The sequence below is a fragment of the Aquarana catesbeiana genome, linkage group LG01 (genome assembly GCF_042186555.1).
Source record: "Aquarana catesbeiana isolate 2022-GZ linkage group LG01, ASM4218655v1, whole genome shotgun sequence".
Taxonomy (NCBI): Eukaryota; Metazoa; Chordata; class Amphibia; order Anura; family Ranidae; genus Aquarana; species Aquarana catesbeiana.
In genome coordinates, this window is record NC_133324.1 from 229,721,331 (window position 1) to 229,735,336 (window position 14,006).

General features: G+C 39.0%; 1 protein-coding gene across 6 annotated transcripts in view; it reads left to right on the plus strand.

The window, feature by feature from the left end:
- The window catches only part of NOS1 (nitric oxide synthase 1), a 445,094-nt gene that overhangs the window by 277,852 nt on the left and 153,236 nt on the right, over positions 1–14,006 (plus strand). The window contains exon 1 of one of the 6 annotated variants that reach the window (XM_073625714.1): positions 946–1,401. The exons of the other annotated variants lie outside the window; for them this stretch is intronic. The gene's annotated coding sequence lies outside the window, so the exon portion shown is untranslated. Of the gene's footprint in view, positions 1–945; positions 1,402–14,006 lie in introns of those variants that run through there. 6 annotated transcript variants of the gene reach the window in all.

Genomic DNA, 14,006 nt, shown 5'->3' on the forward strand with positions numbered 1-14,006 from the left:
GTTTAGAGGCAGAAACTACAGGAACAGGAATCAGCTCGCACAAATTTTGGCTGAATTAACAGCTTTTTTAAAACTTACTAAACTGATATAACAAAGCGATTTAAATAAAATATTTAACAAAATAGTTCACATATAACTTAATTAAACAGCAGGGTGCAACCGATGAACCCCTCTCTCGGTCACAGTTAGATCCCTTTTGGGGTGATTGGGAGTAGGGGTAGATGCTATCCGTGTACGCTTCCTCATTGCTCAGAACCCAACATAAGTGAACACCATTACCCTCTCATACAGAAACACATGGAGAACCTCTTACCCACATGATTAATATCCAAGCTACCCACACAGGGAAGCAGACCAATTTGACCAAGAAAGATCAATTCTAATACATGTCTCTTGATGCCAATAAGATGTCGACTACTAGTGCTCCAATTATTGTTAACAATGTTTGCTTACCATTAATGTCTGTTGAAGACTTATACTCAATGTACCTTATGCTTTTGATTACTGTAATTCTGTAAAAGGTTAATAAAATCTTTAAAAAATAATAATAAATAAATAAATAAATACAGAGTACTTGCTGTTAAAAAAAAACAGCAGGGTGCAAGAGGTCAGGGATCATATACCTGGTGTCTAGAATACGACATTGACATCATTCAGTAGAGCCACCAGCTAAGCATGCATGCACTTGTAGTTCCTTATCACCTGGAGATCACTAAGTTTACAAAGAGTGAACCAAACTGTTGCCATGTGGTTCTTAGTTGATGAAGTTTAAATCACGCAGAGTCTACCCTGTGCATGTAGAAGCATTAAGGGCTTACAGTACAACCGACACCTGTAGAGATGACAGAGTGCCTTTAAGAGTATCTATAAAGACTCCATTAACAGTTAGGGCTTTAAATGCTGGAGAAGTCCTTTAGCTGCAGAGAGCAGGTGCAGCAGGCATATAAGTTGGATGGATGAGAACTAGTGAAGGCGGTAGAGATTCAGATGAGTGTAGAGAGCGCTCAGTGTATGGTGCTGAACAGACAGTCCCTGGCTAGTCCTGATTTACGCTCTATGGAAAGACCCTGAGGGCTGTCCAAGGTGCTGAACGGACAGCTCCTGTCCTGCGCTACTCTATATAGGAAGAACCTGAGCGCTGTCCAAGGTGCTGAACAGACAGCTCATGTCTAGCCCTGCTCTACTCTCTATAGCAGGATACGGAGCGCTGTACAAGGTGCTGAACGGACAGTTCCAAACTGGTGCTGCTCCGCTCTCCATAGGAAGAAGTTGAGAGCTGTTCTGCCGCTCCGCTGTCTGTAGGCACCCACACCCTGAGCGCTCTCCAAGGTGCTGAAGGCAAGCTCGCTGGATTGAGATACAGCATGCCCAGACTGCCGTGGGAAGCAGAGCACAAGAGGGGTATGTAGCCCATATTTAAGCCGCAGATGCCCATCTGTTTCCATTCTTTGTAAGACTGTATGTGGATTAATTGTTGAGTTTATGATACGCATTTAGTACAACTGGAAACATTTTTTAAAGGACATGCATGCATTCTGTAGCACATCGGAACATTCAGTTATGTAGTAAAGTAAAGCTGGGCATTTATGAATAGACGTATCCATGCTACATGATCCATGTATAATTTGATGGGTTAACAGCCCCAAGTATGTGTGGTGAACTTGGTTACAGCATGCTTCCTCCAGGCGTTTTTGAAGGTAATGAGTCAGAAACTCATAGGGGGTTGTGTTGGCATATTTGATGTATAGCTTATATACTGTATGCAGCAAAGTATTTAGATATAATATTCAATCCATTTCTAAGACATCAGTTTGTGTACAAACGTGTTTTTTTTAAATGTTGGCCATATCCATTAATCTTTTTATAAATAAGAATTAGTTACATTAGTGAATAACAATATTCCTTTTCTTTTTACAGAGTATACATTCTGATTACTGTAGAATGATTGCCATTATGAACACCAGAGGTTTAATCACATTATGAGCATCATAATACATTCTGCAGCTTTATCCAAGTGCCTATTATTTGTGAGAGGGTATGATTTAAAAAACAGTCATACATAATGAAATAACCAACCCAAAGTGGGAACATTTCATTATTTCACCTGCTAGAGCAGTCCCTAAATGCATAATTTTTCAGTTGTCAAAGTCCGATCAAAAGACTTGTATGTATGTACCAGTTTTAAAGTTAACAGCACCTATACAGTGTAATTCTTCCCATATGTGGGAGATTGCTTAGATTAGATAGTTCGGCACTCAGCCCCTGAGATTTTTTTTTTTTTTTACTAAAAATGTTGTCATGCAGCTCCCATGTGTTTTGTACCCACAGGACTCCTGCATATCCTTAGCCTATGATTATAGAAAATAATTTACATAACTATGGAAAACAACTTTATTCTCTAAGTTCAGTGCACCTTCTTGATGTGTCTAAAAGACAATTTTGCAGAGAATTGAAATTGATTTTCTATGTTTTTGTTTTGATCCTGCTATAACCTGAGGGGACAGGTTACAACAAGTTCCATTTTGAAAGAGCTTTGAACAAACATACTACTATATGTTTCTGCCTAATAGACCCCAATATGTCCTAATAAAGGCAAGACAGCTGAACTGTTCTTCTAGTGTAAATGAGATGATTCAAATCCATGTAAAAATAGTGCATGTAGAATATAATTAGCAATCTAGAAGACATTGAATAAAAATAACCAAATATAGACCAGTTAAGATTGGACCAGGACCTAAGAACTATTGCGTGTGATGCCAGGTGTTGTTGTTGGATTTTATGTTTATGCATGCTTGACACAGTAAAAACTTGTACAACAGTATGCATTGTGTTTATGTATAATATGGTCACACACAGATTTGACAGGTTTGATTCTCAGGCTCCATCAAAACATTTATGCCTTGGTGTTAACCAATAAAAGCTAAAGCAAGTAAAATTGATCAAAAACTGAGTAATTGCCTGAAGCAACCAGTCAGTTTCCTTGTTTTATTTCTCAGAAAATGAAACATGAAGACGTTGGTGGCTACAGGCAGCAACTACAATTTTGATGTGGTTTTCTCTCCTAGATTGCTCATAGATCTCCCCAGTGGACCTTGTACAAAATACACCAGATAGAAAAGTGATAAAGCCATTCTAGAATGAGTAATTATATGGGTTTTCCTAATATTGCCAATCGCATTCTTACAGGTGGTTCCAGGGACTGATATTCTCTTGCACCTGTTTAGGTAAATGCATGGGCGCTGATGCAGATAGAGTATGTTTGAGATATATCTGAAAATGGTTCAGCACACAACTCATACACTATGCAATTCTTGGCATTAGTTTACGATTTTTTTTTTAACTTCTGCAGCAAGCAGACTAATGCAAAGGGCTTAGTATTTAGGTTAACAAGAGTGCCAACTTAACCAGAACTGTATTTTTATTTTTTTGCTGAATTCTAAGTACAATATGGTGGGTAAGGATGTGTCATTTTTGTTCCAGACACCTAATCATAATACAAATCATGCAATGTTTTGACATAGTTTGTCATTCTTTATTTCTCCCAAACATTTCCCATTTAGATGAGCACATTTTTACTATCCGCACAGCTAAATATCAGCAAGAAACTCATAATGGGCACAGATATATAGCATAATAAATAGTTTATGCGTGGTTTAAGAGATAATAGTTCCGCAGTGTTCAGATTGAATCTAAGCTGTAGGAGACACTGTTAAATGTGCATTTACAATGAACCTAGAGCAGCCAGTTTGCTTAGTTACCAATAACACATGGATTTTGCTACAGAATGTTGTCTTTCTTGTAACCAAGTATAAAATTAGCAACATGAGTCATCTAGACCATGTAAACTATGGTAAATTGCTATGGATCTCAGAATTATTTTGCTCTCTGACTTTTTTCATTGTATCACCCCCAGCTAAATGAAATTGAAGGAGCGTTAGCAGACATGAATCACATTACAGTAGTGTATGAAGAAGGATGAGTGTCTAATCAATGAATGGAATGATAAAGGACCTTGGTTTTATTTCACTTAACATCTAGAGAGAGAACAAGTACTTTCAGCTGAGCTCTAACCAAAGTATCATTTTCCCCCTAGAAGTGTTTGCGAGAACATTAACTTTGTAACTGCTACATTTTGGCATACTTTAGTGTGTGTATACTGTTTTGAAGCATCATTTGTTCCTAGAGCAAAATGTTCAATTTTTTCCTGTTGCCATTAGAAGATGTACACACATCAGATGTGGTATCAGAATATTGATTGCACAAGTTAACTCCCAAGAGTTTACAAGCACTTGAGAATGTTTTAGGAGATCATTATTTTTTTGGTGACTGTTACCTTGTATGTGCGTGGATATTGCAATTCATTAGTAGCAATGGAAGGCATATATATGAAGGAGAGAAGGCGCACCAGACCCCAGAGTTGCTGCAGACCAAATAAGAATAAGTGGATCTCATAACTGTGAATGAAATGGATACTTCAAAACCCTGCAGGGGCATAGAAGAAAAATATATCATTGACACTTGTTTAAAATTGCGAAAAATTAAAATTGTCTCTTCCTCTGCCTTTCCCAAAAGAAAACCTGTCAGACAGTTGAAGGTTTTAGTCTTTGAAGCAGAGCCACGCCAATGTTTCAAAACTCGTGACACTGAATTTAGGATAATTGAATTAATCTAGAAATAAAGACAGTTTTCCTCTCAGCCATGAGTTATCATTTGTTTGTCATTATCATTTGCTGCAGAAGAAACTATGGTCATTAAAATCTCTAGATGATGGCATATTTAGACATATAAGTTGATTTTAAGCTAACCAGATTTTCTAAACCGTGGCCAGTCACAAACCATTATTAAAAATATTCAAGTATCTATCGTTATTAAAATGTGTAAACCACCAACATTGCACCTCACTGCACAATTTTAATCAGCAACATGCTCACAAAGTCCACTTTGAAATTGGGAAATATTTTTTTTATTCTACATAAAATGGAATTTAAAAAAATCTTCTTCCCACAGGTACAATCATTACTTCCCTCGTTCAACCCCACCACTATAGACAAGGTTGCTGAACTACTTGCTAATGTCCACCTTACCACCTGCCCTCTGGATCCTGTTCCCTCACAAATGCTACGTTCACCCTCTGGCCCTATTCTACAATCTCTAACCCACATCTTCAATCTCTCCCTCTCTTCTGGCATCTTCCCCAACTCTCTAAAACATGCACTTGTTAGACCCATACTTAAAAAGCCCTCACTGGACCCATCCAATCTTAACAACCTATGCCCCATCTCCTTGCTCCCCTTCTTATCCAAACTACTTGAACATCTGGTCTACAACCGACTGAACATCCACCTCGCTGATAATAGCCTTCTTGATCCCCTTCAGTCTGGTTTTCGTCCTCAACACTCCACAGAAACTGCTCTCCTAAAACTAGCAAATGATCTATTAACAGCCAAAACCACTATTCTGTACTCCTACTCCTGGACCTCTCTGCTGCCTTTGATACAGTTGACCACCCCCTTCTCCTCAAAAAACTCCACGCCTTTGGTCTCCGTGACTGTATTCTTTGCTGGTTCTCTTCCTACTTATCCAACCGCACTTCTAGCGTTTCTTACAACTACTTCCTCCTCTCCTCTTCCTTTCTCGGTTGGGGTCCCCTAGTGTTCTGTTCTTGGACCTCTCCTATTTTAAATCTACACCTCCTCCCTGGGTCTGCTGATTCCAATACCACCTCTATGCTGACAACAGCCAAATCTATTTCTCTACCCCTGAGCTCACCCCCTCTGTCTCTTCACGTATCACTAATTTACTACCAGATATATCAGTCTAGATGACACACCACCTCCTCAAACTCAGTCTATCCAAAACCAAACTTATAATTTTTCCTCCCCCATACGCCCCTTCCCCTGATCTCTCTGTCAAAATTGATGGCAACTATAAGCCCATCCCCACATGCCAAGGTTATAGGTGTAGTCCTGACTTTGAACTCTCCTTTAAGCACCATATCTAATCACTGTCCAAATCCTGCCACCTCAACCACCGCCACATCTCCAAAATACACCCCTTTTCTAACCAATGACACAACAAAGCTCTTAATTCACTCGCTGGTCATCTCTCACCTTGACTACTGCAACTCCCTTCTCATTGGCTTACCTCTACATAGTCTATCACCTCTTCAATCCATCATGAATGCTGCTGCCAGACTCATCCACCCTACCAATCACTCTTTGCCTGCTACCCCTCTCCGTCAATCCCTCCGCTGGCTTCCGCTCGGCCAAAGAATTACATTCAAAATGCTAACTACTTACAAAGCCATCCACAATTTAGCCCCCAGCTACATCACTAGCCTAGTCTCTAAATACCAACCTACTCATTTGCATCGTTCCTCTCAAGACCTCCTGCTCTCTAGCTCCCTCGTCACCTCCTCCCATGCTAGCCTCCAGGACTTTTCCAAAGCCTCTCCAATCCTATGGAATGCCTTACCTCAGTCCGCTTATCTCCTACTCTATTAGCTTTTAGACGATCCCTGAAACCTCTTCTCTTTAGAGAAGCCTACCCTACCCACGCCTAACAACTGTTCTTTCATTTTCTCCATCAACTCACCCCCCACAGTTATTACATTTTGTTTCCACTTGACCCTCCTTTCTAGATTTTAAGCGCTAATGAGCAGGGCCCTCTGATCCCTCCTGTATTAATTTGTATTGTAAGTGTACTGTCTGCCCTCATGTTGTAAAGCGCTGCGCAAACTGTTGGCGCTATATAAATCCTGAATAATAATAATAATAATAATATATCTTATTCAAGATGTTGCTGACCTCTTTATCTTGCTAGTTGAATGTGGTTTTCAGTGAGCCAGTGGAACCAAGTCAGCACATAATTTAGGTCCTGTGTCTCACACACACACTGGAAACCAAATACACCGTTATTTTAGATTTCATAAGCACTATTCTCTGCCATTGTATGAAAGATAAATATCTTTACTGAACCACTAGCAAAGTCATTTATGAACCTCCGACTTTCTAGCTCTCTGCCTTCAATTTGTTCACAAGATTATTTTTAAAGCTGAACTCTGGGCAGATATAAAATACACAAATTAAAATGTTTGGGAAGGAAAATAATAATAAAAAATTAAACATGTCATACTTACCTGCTCTGTGCAATGGTTTTGCACAGAGCAGCCCCAATCCTCGTCTTTTCGGGTTCCCCACCAGCACTCTGGGTCCCTCCCCCTTGCCGCGTGCCCCCATAGCAAGCGGATCCAGAATGACCTGTGTTCAGCGGAAGAGGGTTGAATTATGCTGGCCATCAGAGTGAGGACACCTAGAGTCTGAAAAAATACTGTGGGGCAATCTCTAGATTAAAGGTGAAGATTGCATCACAAGATGGATTTTTTATTTTTTCTATTAAAAGGCATTCTTTTTCACCTTGAGGTTTTTGACTGGAGTTTTGTTTTAACAGTCAATCCAACCAAAACTGATATTATATCTACTAGCTTCCAATAGCTTTCAGGGACTCTGCATCAAAATTCATACTTACATGATACAGACTGTTTGAGAGAATGTATGGATGCTATGTCACATGCAAGTGCTGACACATAGAAAAATTATTTATTCAATATCAGTTGTTTAATTTTTGGAGCCTCAAAATGAATATATATATATATATATATATATATATATATATATATATATATATATATATATATATATATATATATATATATATATATATATATATATTTTTTTTTATATATATATATATATATATATATATATATATATATATATATATATATATATATATATATATATATATATATATATATATATATTTATATATATTATTTTGGACACAGTACATTCATTGTATAAAATATGAATTTTCCATGTGTTGACATCTACTGTGTACTGTTAAGACTTTTGAGGATTCCTGTCTTCTTTGCTTATTTCTCATCAGGAATGAAAATTAAGATATACACCGTACATCCGTTTACTTCCACAATTATCCACTACTGCTCAAAGTAAATCAGCAGATTAAACATATTTTATTATTTTAATGTTTTAAATACAAAAGAGCCAATCAGTCCATGTGCTGGCAAGAAGCATGCTGAAAGGAAGAGAAAGCAGAGTGAGAGACAGATGAGATTATCATTGCCTTGCTCCTCCTTTCACTGTCCTGTCATTGACTGGTTTTAAATATAAATGAGTCCCAAGTAATTCCAAACAAGTAAAAGGGGAACATGAGTTTGAGAGCAACCTGCTACATTACTACCAGCCTAAAACCCCTTCAGCATAAATCTGGTGTTTCAAAGGTGCTTAAAGCCTCAATGGTGCTTATTGGTATCACCAGTGAAGCTAAAAGAATTTGCAGAAGAGTGCAATGTGAGTGGATCATGTTTGATTTATTTACCAGCAGTGAACACACTTCCTAATTCTATAATGTACAGGTTGTGGGCTGTTTTTAAATAGCATGGGTCCATATACTTACAACCTTCTTGCTATAGTGGTCGTCCTTCATCAGATGGAGGTTAAAAGAAAAAAGAAAAGAAAGGCAGCAGGACATCAGCTGTTTATTGGCCTGAAATCTAAGGAGGACATTCACCAGTGACCCCAAGAACACTCTAAGGCCTCGCTTGAGCTCAAAAACACGCTTTTACAGATGTTTGAGTTTTTTTTTTCTGCCTCTAAATGTCCCTCCATGTTAGCCTTTGTGTTCATGTACACTATAAGCATTTAAAAGAATTTGGAGTCAGGGGTGTTTAGAGGCAGAAAAAAAAACTGCCAAAGTTATGCTCAGAAGAGCTTTTCAGCATAAAAATCACCTGATGCACCTAAATGTGCTTGAGTGTTTTTCATTTCAGTGGGCAGAATAAATTAATATTCTGGCCAATTAAATAAATAAACGTTTGACATGTCTAAATGCATCTAAACACATTTGCAACAATGCGGCTTAGGTGTGTTTTTGAAGCTGCCAGGAGAAAAGCATTTATAAAAAGCCACAGTATACATGAAGCCTAAAACTACTGTACTTGTTGGCCGATGATATTTTGTTTCAAGTTATTGACCCTTTGAAAAACGGTATAACCGTAATGAAAAATTACGCTCAAATTTAACGTCTGTTGGAATTTGTGCACTAAGTGGCAGTATTCACATTCATGATATTTGCCCTTCCATTCCTTATCATTAATATCAAACCCAAAGTGGACCTGTTTCCCATAACTCAATACTGTAAAACTACAGCAATTTTGTGACATTTGGAATTATTAAAAATGCATAAGTACTATATACCTGTAACAAATTAAACCTAACTCTTGCTATCACAGCAATTTCATCAGACTGGAAGTGATAAATAAAAATCTGCAACAGGGATGCAGATAGAAATCAGGACAGACATCCTAGCCATCCCCTTACTCTACTATAAAAAAACACACATTCTTTTCTGCCTGTGTCCCATTGGGAAAATTTCCTCACACTTCCTGTCTCAAAGACAGTAGACAGAGTAATAGGAAATCTCTCTGAAGTAAATTAAAATGTCATCTATGTATCATCACACACAGATATTTATTAGCTGAAAACTCCTCAAGTGTAAAATCCCCTGTGCTTTGCCATGGCCATAAATACAAGTGAATAAGTGAATGTGGCCATACTCATGTAAACGCTGATTGCTTCTGCATCATCACACAAAGTAATGCATTTGGGGAAATATCTTGTACATGCATGCACATGTAAACTCTGATGCAGAAGTGATCAATGTCTCAGTGTGTAAGTGTTTATAAGCAATGCATGTGTTCCATGATTAGTATAACCAGTGTGATCTTGTATGGAAGCAGTGAGGCATACTTTGAAAACTATGAGATAGAAATGAATGTAAATTGAGTGTGTATGTGCAATATGGAGGTAACTAAAGTACTTGAAATGCTGCATTTACAGAGTATATTTTACCATGCATAAGTAGCAGTGAGAAAACAGTAAAAGCATTACAGATGTATTGTGTGAGCAGTGAGTGCAGTACACATTTAGTATGTAGCAGGGTGTATGTGGCCGTGTGAGTGGTGATACATTCATAGTCATGTGACCTTGGCATTAATCAGTAACAGACCACACACAACTCACTCTTCCTCCCATTTCATTCTTGGATTTTCCTCTACTCTACTCTACTTTCTCTTTTCTTTCTGGTGCCCCAGGCTCCCTTGGCAAACTGGTGCCCAGTTTCCTGCTATTTCCTGCCTGCCCAGGTCTGAATTATTTTTTCACTTATTGGGGAGCTGGGAGAGAGCACATGAGGCCAGACTGCCTCAATGGACTGAGAAATAGCATGAATACACACATATGTAACTTTATGTAACTTTAATGGCAACCCAGTCTTAGTCCGTAGGGTTCAATATTGAGTTGGCCCACCCTATAACAACTTCAACTCTTCTGGGAAGGCTGTCCACAAGGAGTGTGTCTATGGGAATGTTTGACCATTCTTCCAGAAGCACATACAGTATCTCACAAAAGTGAGTACACCCCTCACATTTTTGTAAATATTTTATTCTATCTTTTCATGTGACAACACTGAAAAAAATGACATTTTGCTACAATGTAAAGTAGTGAGTGTACAGCTTGTATAACAGTGTAAATTTGCTGTCCCCTCAAAATAACTCAACACACAGCCATTAATGTATAAACCGCTGGCAACAAAAGTGAGTACACCCCTAAGTGAAAAAGTCCAATTTGGCCCTTCCCGGTGTCATGTGACTCGTTAGTGTTACAAGGTCTCAGGTGTGAACGGGGAGCAGGTGTGTTAAATTTGGTGTTATCGCTCTGACTCTCTCATACTCGTCACTGGAAGTTCAAACAAGGCACCTCATGGCAAAGAACTCTCTGAGGATCTGAAAAAAAGAATTGTTGCTCTACATAAAGATGGCCTAGGCTATAAGAAAATTGCCAAGACCCTGAAACTGAGCTGCAGTATGGTTGTCAAGACCATACAGCGGTTTAACAGGACAGGTTCCACTCAGAACAGGCCTCACCATGGTCGACCAAAGAAGTTGAGTGCACGTGCTCAGCGTCATATCCTGAGGTTGTTTGGGAAATAGACGTATGAGTGCTGCCAGCATTGCTGCAGAGGTTGAAGGGGTGGGGGGGTCAGCCTGTCAGTGCTCAGACCATACGCCGCACACTGCATCAAATTGGTCTGCATGGCTGTTGTCCCAGAAGGAAGCCTCTTCTAAAGACGATGCACAAGAAAGACCACAAACAGTTTGCTGAAGACAAGCAGATCAAGGACATGGATTACTGGAATCATGTCCTGTGGTCTGATGAGACCAAGATAAACTTATTTGGTTCAGATGGTGTCAAGCGTGTGTGGTGTCAATCAGGTGAGGAGTACAAAGACAAGTGTGTCTTGCCTACAGTCAAGCATGGTGGGGGGATTGTCATGGTCTGGGGCTGCATGAGTGCTGCCAGCACTGGGGAGCTACAGTTCATTGAAGAAAACATTAATGCCAACATGTACTGTGACATACTGAAGCAGAGCATGATCCCCTCCCTTCAGAGGCTGGGCCGCAGGGCAGTGTTCTAACATGATAATGACCCCAAACACCTCCAAGACGACCACTGCCTTGCTAAAGAAGATGAGGGTAAAGGTGATGGACTGGCCAAGCATGTCTCCAGACCTAAACCCTATTGAGCATTTGTGGGGCATCCTCAAATGGAAGGTGGAGGAGCGCAAGGTCTCTAACATCCACCAGCTCTGTGATGTCATCATGGAGGAGTGGAAGAAGACTTCAGTGGCAACCTGTGAAGCTCTGGTGAACTCCATGCCCAAGAGGGTTAAGGCAGTGCTGGAAAATAATGGTGGCCACACAAAATATTGACACTTTGGGCCCAATTTGGACATTTTCACTTAGGGGTGTACTCACTTTTGTTGTCAGCGATTTGTACATTAATAGCTGTGTGTTGAGTTATTTTGAGGGGACAACAAATTTACACTGTTATACAAGCTGTTCTCTCACTACTTTACATTGTAGCAAAGTGTCATTTCTTCAGTGTTGTCACATGAAAAGATAGAATAAATATAATTACAAAAATGTGAGGGGTGTACTCACTTTTGTGAGATACTGTATGTGAGGTCAAGCACTGATGTTGGGCTAGAAGGCCTGGCTCGCAATCTCTGCTCTAATTCATCCCAAAGCTGTTCTATCGGGTTGAGGTCAGGACTCTGTGCAGGCCAGTCAAGTTCTTTCACCCCAAACTCGCTTGTCCATGTCTTTATTGACCTTGCTTTGTGCACTGGTCTAAATTATTTGGTGGGGGGGGTTATGGTGTGGAGATGCTTTTCAGGGGTTGAGCTTGGCCCCTTAGTTCCAGCGAAGGGGAAATCTTAAGGTGTCAGCATACCAAGACATTTAGGACAATTTCATGCTCCCAACTTTAAGAACCGCAGAGGTGATAAAATACCCCCAAAACAAAGCTCTATTTGTGGTAAAAAAGGACATACATTTTATTTGGGTACAGTGTCGCATGACTGAGCAATTGTCAGTTAAAGTAATGCAGTGCCGTAACAAAAAAAATGGCCTAGTCAGGAAGGGGGGTAAATCTTCAGGAGGTGAAGTGGGTAATGTAGAAAAACTGCATGGCACACTAAAAATTTCTTGTCAATGGGTCCTTTAATGACCAGAGTAATGCATTGTAGTGATTTGTCATTATAATTGTACTGTCTGCACTCATATTGAAAGTGCTGTGTAAACTGTTGTTCTATATACAGCAAATCCTGTATAATAATAATTTCAGTTTTGGTATTCTGAATGCTGCAGTTTTTGGGTGAATTGGTCTACAGTGTCCCATTCAAGTCAATTCAGTATGGGTCTTTGGATTCACATTGTAACACACCTAAACACATATGGCAATGTGTTTTAGAATGCACATGATACTGCATGCATTGTAATTTATGTTTGGGGGAAGAATTTTTCATTGTTTTGCCATGTGACAATGCAGGTCAGGTATAGAACAAAGTTCCACATATGCACAATACAATACCCTTGTATGGCTTACTTTATTACAGGCTTTATTACACATTACATTTTTTTATTTTTACTGTCTCTTTTAACAATGGCCATTGATTGGTGCAGCTTTTTTCATACATGAGCTGCCCTTAAAACATTTTAAAATGACAAAAGAGGATAAATAGTCCTAAGAGCATTGCAGAAAACCTATATTTTAAAGGCAAGCCATGGCTCAGCTGGCATATATTTGGTTGCAGAAGTGTGCATTCCATATCAAACTACATTTGGTAGTAAATTCAGCCTGAGAAAAGGATTCTTTTGCATAGATGTATCAGATAAAAAGCCTGCTGGTGCTAGTACTACTCTGAAGCAATAGTCATTGTTGCAAAACAAAGCTGGGAACCAGTTTGCTTATTGGCCAGTAAGTTAGCTGTGTGCAGGAATATGGAGACCGTGTGACATCATGAATAATCAGAATACTGGAATTGACTGAATATTGAATATTTCTTTTTAGCTCATAAAGATAAACTAAATTCCAGCCACAAACAAATTGTCTCCATTTTATTCAATTATGTATTTATTAAAACACACACACACACAACTACTCTTAATACACCTAGTTAAAGTACAAATCTACATCTGTATATTAGTATCCTGTCATTCCTGTAACAGTAGGACTATGAGAGGAAGGTTGTTAGGCACTTAGAGACTCCAGTGCATTGCACAGTTTTAGGTCAAATACTTGGTAGTGAGCTTACTGAGCTAAGATTTCTTTAGAGTAGTGTTGCTCCTTTATTCCGCAGACTGGGGGAAAAGCCATATTACTTATCTATAGTGGAGAATAGTGACATTAATGATTAATTAGTGACTATTCTGTGTATTCAGCTGTTTTACTTTGAGTTCAGTTGTGCTTTAACAGAGATGCCTGCTTTCAAATATAAGTGCAATCACATAACTATATTAGGTTAAAGTAGAATGAAAGGCAAAACTTTTATTTTTATTTTGGATAAAGGAGGGTTATGACTCC